The sequence below is a fragment of the Tupaia chinensis genome, unplaced genomic scaffold, assembly GCF_000334495.1.
Source record: "Tupaia chinensis unplaced genomic scaffold, TupChi_1.0 Scaffold000085_1, whole genome shotgun sequence".
Taxonomy (NCBI): Eukaryota; Metazoa; Chordata; class Mammalia; order Scandentia; family Tupaiidae; genus Tupaia; species Tupaia belangeri.
In genome coordinates, this window is record NW_006159547.1 from 8477033 (window position 1) to 8489547 (window position 12515).

A 12515-nucleotide genomic window follows, 5' to 3' on the forward strand; every position below is an offset into this window, starting at 1 on the left:
TATTAATTGATCACAGAGAAATCTGTTGCCCTTCAAACTACATCTCTGTTTTCCCCTTGCCCAAATTGCCAAAATATGTGATCATCCTTCTCCGAAATAAACAGCAAATGCCCAAACTCAGAACAGTGGAGGGAGAACAACACCTGCCAAAATAAGTGTTCCATGTTGCTCCCAAGCAGCAGACACAGGGAAGACAGGTTTGAGATGCACTGGGAGTAGGACTTGCCAGGAAGCAAATTCAAGCTCTGTTCCCAAGGTAGTTTCCTCTAGCATCAACCACTCCTGAACTACAAAAGGCCACCGGTTACAGAAGTGCATTTCGAATTCCAACAAGTCTAATTTCCCTCCTCATACTGCCCAGATGGTTCCTTCTCATGACCAGAACCCAGATGGAAAATGGCTTTTACTCTTTGGCTTATTGTCTGGTTTTATTTACCCAGAAGTGAGCAAGTAATCTTCTAGTCTCTGTTATTATTCCAGCTAGAACAAGTGGCAGTTCTCGGCAGCAAGTACCCAAAAATTCCCTCAAAACTAAACAGTTTCCATCAGCCATAGGGAGTTTCCAGTGGTGATTCCTGCCAAAGATGTTTCTTGCTCACAGAGACAACTGTTACCAGCAAACTAGGCAAATTAAGTCTGGCTACTTCTACTCACGGTTAATGAAATGTGAAGAGGCTGGAGGACAAGGGAATTTATTTCTGCACCAGGGAGACAGTCAGCAAGCAACACCAAACTGCCTAACAACAACAACAACAACAAAACCAGTATGTGCTCCATACTTACAGATTCAAGAGACAAGTGTGTGCAACTCATTCCTCACTAGCATCAAAGTCAGTTACCTTCCTTTCAATAATTATCCCGATTCCTGTTTTTCTTCAGATACCTATTCTAATTTCTCATCTGACCATTCCTCAAACACATCAGCATGACTTAACACTTGGTTAGATTGTTCTCATTAGAGGCCTTAATTTCAAACTGGCTGCAGTTCTTGGGACCAGAAGATGGCATAATGGTTATATTTCTGAACTCTCATGTAGTTGACTGCAGTTTGAGTCCTGGATCTGGCAGCTTAAAACTCATACCAGGAACATGTGTGTGCTCAAAATCCCAAAAGGTGAAGGGATCATGGGAAAGTATATCAAGACAGGTGATTCAACAAAGAGCCTCAATTATGCAACAAGAGGTCATTGTTAAAAATACAAAACTGATAAAATCAGTATAATAACATTCAGAATAACCAAAAGGTAAATATCAAAGAAAATAGAAGTATGGAAAGAGTTATAAACAGCTCTCTCTGGGCAACAGGACTGAAGGATGGCAAAAACTACTGCAGAGATAACTTTTCTCTAGAAACCTCAGAAAATGTCTTAATCGGCTATGTCTGTTGTACTTGGAAAAAAATAATTTATTTCCCAAAGTGTGAGAACTAATTTTAATGTTTATAACAGACAAGTCCAATTGTCTTTACTATAAATAAATCAGGCCAAAACTGATAATACTTAAAAAGAAGAGAATCAGGAAAAGAAAAGTATCAATTAAAAGCTGGCTCACTGGAACATTGAGAGTACAGGACAGAGCAACTATGGAATATGGAATACTCCAGTGTAGTCACTGCCAGAAGGCATTACTCTCATTAGCACTATTGTTATTTTTTATATTTAGTAAGTATGTGTCATATACAAGGTATTCTAATTCTTATATACATAATTTCACAACAACAGCCCTATAGACACAATTACATATCCTGTCTCATCTGAGTGACTCTCGACCACATTACCTCCTCTTTTTTCCCCTTCTTCACTCTCTAAGTTGATACTGTCTTTTCATTGGAGATGTTTTTACTTGTTCATCATCTGTCTATAGTGTAAGTTTCATGAGCACAGAGACCTAATCTGTGTCATTTATTGCCTTGAACATAGTAGGTGCTCAGTAAATCTTGCATAAACAATAAGGTTAACAAAATCATGCTAGAGAGAGGTTAATAAATCATGTGTAATATTGTCCAACATGTTTATGTGTGACTACGTATATACAAGATGAAAGTTTGAAAGTATATAATATAAAATATAAACACTGAATATCTCAGAATGGAAATAGATTATTTTTTTCCTTTTACTAACCTGCTTATTTTAAATTTTCTGCAATAAATGTAATTTGCATATGGTTTATTATGTAATATATAAATATTTTAATAAACATAGTAATATAAAATATTGTAATTTTTTGTTTTTTTAGAGTGATTTTTGCTATAGGGTGTATGTGCTCACCAGAGGGACAGAGAGACAGAAAGTGAGAATCAACCCCAGGGGAGATAGCCATGCCACAATCTCTTCTCTTCCATTCTCCTCCTGGGATTTTAGGCATGCATATGCAGGCACCCAGCATAATTTTTAATCCGCCAGGTCTAAGACTTTAACAATGGTCGATGATGTGAGAGTCCAGTGACGTAACCATTATGCCATCTGTTGGTTCCATTTTAAAATGTTTTTAAAAGCACAGTACAGGGACCAGCAGTTAGTGTAATGGCTATGTCGCTGGACTCCCACATAGTCGACCTTGGTTTGAGTCCCAGGCCTGGTGGCTTAAACTCACACCAGGTGCATGTGCATGCGTGCCCAAGATCCCGAGAGGAGAATGGAGGAGAAGGGATTGTGGCATGGCCATCTCCTCTGGGGGGTGATTTCTCGCTTTCTGTCTCTCTCTGTCCTTCTGGCGAGCCCACACGCCCAATAAGAAAAAAACTCTCCAAAAAAAAAAAGAAAGAAAAGAAAACCACAGTACAGAGATTCTTGGTCTACTGGAGACTAAATATAACACCATGTCCTCATTATCATGGCACTATTAACTAAGCAGCTAAAATAACCAATACTCAACCAAATCAAAGAATTAAATTATGAATCTTAAGACATACTTTGGGGTTCAGTGCTGAAGTTAACCCTTTATATGATCAAGAGCACCTGCTGAAGTTTAAAACCCTTATATATCTTTGGGCTCAAGGGTTATAAACCATTATTGACAATATTCCTCCCAAGCAGATCTTGAAGAATTCATTAGTATTCCCTGTTCACTTTTCATTTTGTTCTGTCAAGTTCAAATTAATTAGCTCTAATCTTGCTACTTTTACTTTCATTTTTAGTCCTTTTAGTAGTTTGGTGTCTTTTTCTTGCTCATACTTATTCTTTTCATATCCCTTCTCATATATGAACTTGCCATCTCTTGAGACGTACATGAACTGATAATGTGGCCATGAAAATTCCCTTATATCCTTCCTTTATGAATCAACTGTTTCTCTGTAAAGCTAGTTTTGATGGCCCTGATTCCGTTCAGCATGAACTAATAGAGAGAATGTTTACTTAATGGACTGAAACATAATAAAAATTTTTCTCCTCACCTCATTTGACCTACAAGTAAGCTTTCATTTTCAGCTTTCACTTATTTTTATTGCTTTTTTTGTGTCTTGCTTGTAATAATATAAATCTGGTTAGCCTAGCTGGTGTGGCAAATCCTGTTAAGAAAATAAACCATTCCATCTCATATGTTTTCAGATAATCGAACCAGCAGGGAACATTTACCCAATGTTATGTATTGTTGCTCAATTTATAAAATTAAATGTTTAAATTATTTATATATGTATAAATAAATAAATTAGGGGGAACACTATTTTAAGCTATGTTCAATTAAGAACCAATATATGTAAAGATGTATTTTCACACTTCACTAAAGCACATTTTTTTACATAGACACATAATAGCACATAAAATATGTAATGATCCTGAAAGTGCTGAGTGAGAGGGCATAGAATGTAGCGGCTTCTCGAGTTATCCATGGGGAGCAGCTGTGCGATCAACTTCACAACCGCCTTTTGGGAATAAAGCCAACTCAGACCAGGCACACCAGGTGGGCATGTAACAGATGCAACCTGAGCTCAACAAATCCACTGCACTGAAACACAGACATCATCCTAACACCAGATGAAATAGCCACTATGTGAGGAGAAAAGATTTTCATAAGCAAAATAGAAATGGGCATCAAATACCTTTTAGGAAGGCAGTATTACCATGTCCTACGAAAAAGAAATAGCAGATTCAACAATTTCCTCATTCTGGTTTTATTAAAGTAGCTGTCTCATCTCTTTTATTGTACTATTAGTAACTCAATCAAAAAAACATACTAAGCAACCTATGTTCATGATGCCACATATAGATGAGGTTTGCTTTCTTATGTTAAATACTGTTTGGGATGAAATTAAGTGGTTAGTGTAAAGGAGAATACAGATAAGATATGCAATGAAAGGAGCAAGCAGAAGGCATAATGGTTACATTGCTAGACTCCCATGTAGTCTACCACAGTTCATGCCCCAGACCAGGTGGCTTAAAACTCAAGCTGGGCACATATACGTGTATGTGTGTGTGTGTGTGTGTGTGTGTGTGTGTGTGTGTATGTGTGTGTGTGTGTGTGTGTGTGTGTGTGTGTGCCCAAAATCCCAAGAGGAGAATGGAGAATGGATTGTGGCATGGCCATAACCCCGGGGTGGGTGATTTCTCAGTTTCTGTCTCTCTGTCTCTCTGTCTCTCTGGAGAGCGCATGTGTCCTATAACAAAAATCTCTCTTGATTTTCATAATGGCCTACAGCATCTAATAACATTTTTATGTTAATATCCTTACTCAGAAAATTATGATTATATACTTTATTACTTTAGACTCATCATAGGAGTGGTGACAGATGAATTAATTTATTCGTACATATTAAATACATTTTATAAAAGTCCTTTTATTAAGAGCAATTTTTGCTACGGGCACGTGTGCTCACGGAGAGACAGAGAGACTGAAAGCGAGAAATCACCCCCAAGAGGGGATGGCCACACTACATTCCCTTCTCCTTGCTTATCCACTTGGGATCTTGGGCATGCACGTATATGTGCTTGGCATTAGTTTTAAGTCGCCAGGTCCGGAACTCAAACCATGGTCAACTACGTGGGAAGTCCAGCAACATAACCAATATGCCATCTGCTGTTCCCTGTAAAAATCCTTTTGAAATGCTACCAAGAACCAACCAGCCATCTCCTCTCTGATAATCAGTTGTTGTTCTTCATATGGTTGTAAAATATTTTTTAATTTATTTTATTTTTTCATTGGTAAACAAAACTTCTGAAAGAAAACTTTTAAAGCAAATTGATGAAATTGATGCTAATTTTTATAAACTTATTTACTTAAATGCTTTTAAAAAACTTTTTAAAGAATTATTTTTTTTACTTTTATTTATTTATTATTATTATTCAATTTGAGCAGAGAGAGAGAGAGAGAAAGGGAGAGTGAGAAAGCAAGGTACAGGACTCGAACCACAGTCAGCCATGTGATAGTCCAGCATCTTAATCACCATGCCACTTGCTAGTTCCCACTTTTGTTTTTAATATAGTATCATATAAATGTTAGCAATTAAAAATGAAATATTCCAGAAATGAAGTCTGATAGACTTAATATATTCACAAGTTTAATGTATTGTTCAGCATCTTTTTGCAGCAGACTAATCTTTTTCCTCGTATCTCAACATAGCTAAAGCTAAAATAAATGTGCAATCTTCTGAGCCTTTCCTAATAGAACCATGTGCATCACATGACAACATCTGTGAAGGGGAAAACTACACAGCTAGCTTCAGTTTTTTCCCTCTCATGAAGATTATTTCATCCAGTTGAAGGAAATGAATGCAACATCAACACCAATTTAAACATAGTCTACTATGGAAGTCTGTGGCTCCTTCATGGGTTCAATAACCATTATCACACCTTACATTTTCCATTTCCAAAGGGTTTTCATATCTGTTTAATAATTCTGTCAGGGCATGAATGGTGATCCCTGTTTTACATACAGGAAACATCTTATTTGTAGGAGGTGAGTGTCTTAATCAAGGTTAGAAGCTTATATGGGATGAGAGTAGATTCACTACCTAGTTCTCTTTTCACTATACCTGGCCATAGCTCATATGTATGAGAATAAACAGAAGGAGGAGGAGGAGGAGGAGGAGGAGGAGAAGAAGAATGGAAGTACAAAGTTGTACTAACATGCTATTTTATTATCTACTGTTTACATGTATTATGGGGCAAAGCACAGTGTCTATTGATTGTCCTAATTTCTATGTAATCGTAGTGCAGTTTAGTCTTTGTCTTATAAATGATGGTGGTTTGGACTGCTGCAAATTGCTAATGCTCCTGGATACATTTGGCAGTAGCCTGGAGAAAGCAAATTCACAACAAGCAAATTAAATCAGCATAGTAGTCTATCTGTATGAGCTTACAGTACAAATGGCAAAGGAACTGTAGACCCCAAACCACTTAAATCAAAATTTAAATGACTACAAGTTACATAAAGGAATACAAATAATTTAGAGCATATAGTACAAAGGACAATAATCAGAAGACTCAGCCTCCTGCTGTAGCTGAAAAATCATGAGCTTTGTAGTATAATAAAAAGATCTGAATTTGAAAGATTTCAAATGCTATTTAATATGAAGGCAAAGACTTGATTGATACTCAGGCCAAGAGGGCATTCTAAGTAAAATGCATAGTGTGGAAGATAGATCAAGGTGGGTGCAGAATTAATAAATTAAAGAGTTTAGTTTAATCAAAAGCCACATGCATCTTGTTAAGGGAAACAGAATTAGTGACCAGGGAAAAGGAAGATACCTCAATTCTTTGATGTTTATCTCCAAAGTAGCTAGCTACTTTGTATTTCACATTTCTCATTCGTTTTGTCCACTCCCAAGGCTATCCTCTACCCAGTGCCAACCTTACAACCCAATTTTTTTCTTTTTTTTTTTTTTTGAGAGGTTATTGCTATAAGGCACGTGCGCTCACCAGAAAGACAGAGAGAGACAGAGAGATCAAAAGTGAGAAATAACCTCCCAGGAGGGATGGCCATGCCGCCATCCCTTCTCCTCCATTCTCCTCTCTGGATCTTGGGCACACATGCACAAGCATCCGGCCTGAGTTTAAGCTATTGGGCCCAGGACTCTAACCATGGTTGACTACATGGGAGTCCAGTGACATAGCCATTATGCCATCTGCTGGTCCCCCTTACCCAAATATTTGGCAGCTTTGCTTCATGACATTAAGCTATAGGTATTGAAACATGAATAAAGTAGACAGCTGAGGAAATAGTGCAAAGTACATAAACACACACACCACACTCACACACACACACCAAACTTTTATTAACTCAGATCATGGATACATTCCAGTTTCATCAAGTGCCAATGCCTCTATCTTATCATATTCACTGTTCCCCATCCCTCTTCAATATATGTACACATTTTGACCTGTCTTAACATTATTCAAGGAAGGCTTTCTAACCCTTCCGGACTAGATAATAAACACCTCCTGAATGCTTTCATCATCCTCATATTTGTCTTTCACAGCAGGAAGTCATTATATAGTTGTGCAATTGGAGACAGTAACTATGTATCAATATGATGTTTTGATAAATATCTGCCAATAGCTCAATAAAATTCCTGAGTTTATTCCTAGGCTATAATCTCCATGAGACATAATAAAGGGTACTCTTTCTTCAACTCTATTTAAGCACTTTGCACAGAGGGAAATTAATAAATACTTGAATAAGCAAGCCCTGTCCAAGAATAATTCTCGAATTAAGAGAAGAGTGGAAGGACAAAAGAGAGTAGAGCAATTAAAACAGAATTAACAATAAAATCATATTCATTCACACAATCATACTTGTAAAACTGTTGATTCAATCATTAGTATACTGATTATTATCTAGAAAATTTTAATAGTAAACCTCTTTATTCTTTTTTCAATATATTGGGGACTTTAATTAAGTGTATTTTACAGGGCTTGGAGTATAATTTCCCTACTTGCATGATGTTAAGGCTTACTTAACCATATATTGATAGGTTTTCTTGTTATACGTTTTTGCCCTTAGTTACAAATGTAATCCACAATTGCGACTCTCCTTCTCTAGAAAATAGAATCTGTAATCTACGTAATTGTAATTCATACTAAAATGCATCCTCCTGATGTATTTTCAGTGAATAGCAAGAACTCACCTAGAAGTAAAAATGCAAAATATCAATTCTGGAGCAGTGCAAAGCCCTACAGAAACCTACACACAGGGATGACCAGGAAAAGAATGGGTAGAGTAGATAATTTTGGAAATTAATGGAGAAGTATGAGATTTGAGTAACACAGCTTGAGAATGTGGGATGAGAAAGCTGTTTGAATGAGTGTTAGCTTGCAAATTTTAGATTGATAAAAGTATAAGTAAGAAACTTAATTAGTCAATCAAGATATTTAGTTCTTTTACATGCTCATTCAATTGGAATCTTCTAAACTTACGTTTTCAGTACAAATTTAATATATGAAGGGTTTTTTTCCTCCATCTCTAGTTTTTCACTAAGAATTAGGAGCCTTGCAAGTTGCCACCAGGTAAGAGGTCCCTCAAATTGCAGAGACTATCGTTTGGAAAGCATTATGAAAATGAATGTGGCATTCAAGGCATCATTTATTTATTATAAATATATTTATTAAGTATCTATTATATGTTATTTTATAAATCTTATATTCTAGTAGGGAGAAGTGGACATGAAACACATAATTGCATAATTCATCATTTCATAACAATAGGTTAAAGTTAAGGGGATGTAGAGAGTTCTGCAAAAATGTATTACAAACAGACCTGACCTGACTGGAAGGAGGGAGTGAGCCATACATACATCTTTGAAGAGTTATTTTTTCAGCTAAGTGCTAAGGAATGCATAGAAATGAACTAATATTGGTATTTGGCCAGACAGCATATAAATCTCTTTCATTTATTTGATAAATTTACCACTTACTGAATTTTGGTGGGAGATCGAGTCTGCCTCCGTAAACAGAAGCCAAGAATGGCAGTTAATTTTTCCAACCACCCTAACAGTTGGAGTATAGTCACATTTCTACAAGCTCTGCTATCAAGACATAACTATAATAGAGCAAGTTGGGAGCAAGTGGTACAAAATGAATATGGACTGGAAGGAACGTTTTCTGTCAGTATTACCTGATGCAGCAATAATTAGTTCCTTGGGCAACAGACTTGGCAGGGTAAACAGCCCCGTATGGGGCTTGGTGTTGAGGACGATGTTGTCTGTATGCATCAAGCCTCTAGTGATAGGGGATGTGTCCTGGTCACAAAGCTATATGCTTTGTTTTCTAGAGAACCTCCAATAATTCTATGAACCTCTGAATATTTTGTAGTATCATTTTTCACCTTAAATTAGTTAGAGTTGGATTTTATTTACAACTAGCCAAAGGAATGGAAGAGAGAAAACAAGAGATCTTTTGTGGAGATAAGAGCGAGTGTATGCTGCAGCCTGAAAAGCCTAGTCACTGGGGGGGGAGAGAATGACAGCTGAGTTGAATGAAGTGCACAGAGGCCAGAGCAGACAGGACCTGGAGGCTATGAAAAGTATTCTTTGCTTTATTCTAAGAGCAATGAGGAGGCACTACAGGATTTTAAACAGGCAGGAAACATGATAAAATTTGCATTTTTAAAGGTCACTCATGATTGAGATTTTATGCTAGAAATTACTGTGGATAGACAAAGAGTATGGCAATAGAAATGCAGAGCAAAAAGCTAGATTCTAAAATTCTGTGAGGTGAAATAAATAATATATAGTCTTTGGCTAGAGGTCCAATGTGTAAGAGTAGAGCATATTACTTACACAACTGGTTACTTGTTCAGCAAAAGTGGATGACAGATGGAATAATTCCAATATACAAGCATTCTCTGGCTGATCTGATTTGCATATGTTCTGCTATGCCAAGTAAAGTGAGGAAAAGCACATAGTTAGCACTCAGGCTGATACTTCCAATGTTCTCTTAACCCAAAATGAATGGATTGTTTCTCTTTTATTTTTTGTCACAGTTCTTCAGTAGATTATCACATTATGTCATCTCTTCAATACCAACTTAATCCTTTGTTCATGAATTTGGAAGAGAACTGAAAGCATCCATTTGTGCTGGATATGTTCAAAAATACTCAATCTATGCAAGTAGAAGGATAGAGAATCACTTTGGTTGATATTTGGTAGGTCTCTAAACAATAAATCCCAATTATTCCAATTATTAATTATATAAAAGAATAGGAATTATTTATTCATCTTTTTAATAAAAATAAGTAAAAACTTACAATAATTGCAGGGCTTTCAATTGCCTTCTATTTGTAATACTGTGCAACTCAACCTCTCCTGTTCAGTCACACATTTTTTTAGAGAGATTTTTGCTGTAGTTCATATGCATTCACCAGAGAGACAGAGAGAGCCAGACAGAAAGCAAGAAATCACCCCACCCAGGGGGGGATGGCCATGCCACAATCCTTTTTCCTCTACTCTCCTCTTGACATTTTGGGCATGAACGCACATTTGCCCAGCATGAGTTTTAAGCCTCCAGGTCCGGGATTCAAACCAAGGTTGACTAAGTGAGAGTTCAGTGACATAATCACTACACCATCTGCTGATCCTGTGATTGCACATTTTTCACGTCAATGGAGTTCAATGCCTTCTCATACTCTGTCACTGGGTCCTGTTCTATCTAGCCACATGCTCTCCTCTGAGGTCCTAGAGCACCCCAGGTCCAACTCTAACATATGCTTGTACAGAGCATGATGGTGTTGGTCTTCCATGAGTGCAGAAATCACAAATCTCATAAAATGAAATGCAGTTTCTCTGATCCACATGCATTCAACAGTCTTTATCATTTCCTTTAAATGGCTCAACTCTATGCTCTCTGAGGACAATTTTTTAACTCTTCATCATCCACCTTTTTAAAAAATTGATACTTTGCCTTTGCATTCTGACTTCTTACCCACACCATCTCTAAGTTTTACTAATGGCCTAAGTGTGCTCTTGCTTAATATCATGTATTTGTTTCCTTGCTTTTCCCAGCACCAGCCTTAATCTGAGGTATAATTCTCTGGTAGCCATTTCCAAAGTTTTCATGTCTTTATTGTTAGAAGCCTTAGGAACTATGTTTTTTTAATTATTATCTTAATTATGTTATATATGCTCATGCTAAAAAAATTTAAATGAACCAAAGATAGGTAATTAAAAGGTAACTCCATTTGGGAGCAAGGAGGGAGAGATGAACAGGCAGGGCACAAGGTATATTTAGGGCAGTGTAACTATTCTGTGTGCTACTATAATGGTGGATACATGTCATTATACACTTGGCAAAACCCATAGAAAATACAACACAATGGGTGAAACCTAATGTAAGCTGTGGACTTTAACTTATAATAATTTATCTATATTAGTTCATCAGTTATAACAAACATACTACACTAATGCAAGATGTCAATAATAGAAGAAATCATTGTACACCATGAGTGGCATATGGGAACCCAGTCAATTTTTCTGTAAAGTTAACAGTGCCCCCAAAATAAGATCATTGTGGGGTCGTTAGAAAAGTTTTGACATATTTTTCTGAATTTTTCTACTCAAAATGTGTTATAACTTTTCCAACAACCCAATAATTTAAAAAATAATAATAATTTTCTCTCCCATACACAGTTAATTTCCCTGTAGGCAATGCGTTTACAAAATGTTTTATATACTATCAATACATTAAAGTACATAATTGCAATTAGCCATAAACTTTAGGTGCTGCTTTTAAAATTGAAAGCAGGGTTCACAAAGGAGAAAACAAAAATACTCTTTGCCATTGTTCTTCCTTTAGTTCTATCATAATTCAAGTTACTTTCTGTCCCTGGGGGTTTGCTTATGTTTTGCTTTCACCTGCGTAAGTTTTTCTATACTAGATGAGACTTCACATTCATTTTAACTTTCTACAGTGATTTCCTTGGTTGTACATATCAGAATTAATTACACATTAATTTGTATTTTTTTGTTTAATGTCTATTTATTTTAAAACACATGTATTAGGCAGATATTAATGATCTTAGTAATAATACAAATATCTTAATATACCTACTGCACAATATTCAACATTCCCATTTATGATACTGTCAGGTAGTCTCCTCTAGACATTTGTAATCCCTGGACTTTAATGTTAGATCAATGTGAACCAGAAATAGCATCTGTAGACTTCTAGGTTGTGTCCTTTCTCTGTTCTTTGCACACTACCTAACATCATTAGGCAGGATAAGCATGTGCCATAACCCCAAGGGCCTCCATTCACATGGCAACCTACAGCATGACGTTCACAAACTTATAAAGCAGTCCTGGGAATAAGACCTCAGTAAATGTCTATTAAATGAAGTAAAAATAACATTTTCCCCCGAAAGGGCAGAAATTATTTGTGTTAGCCTTTCTCTAAACAGAATAACATGAAGCTTATTTGATGTGTATGTTTAAGTCAATGTTATTTCTGCTCAAACAGTACGTTGTGGTATGTTGGGTCATTGTTCCAAATTCTTCTGTGTTCCCCTGTAATAAAATTACATGCTTACCCTTGGGCATGTGACTTTGCAGTTCCTCTCCTTTGACTGGCACAAGTGTGTCCCATCCTGCT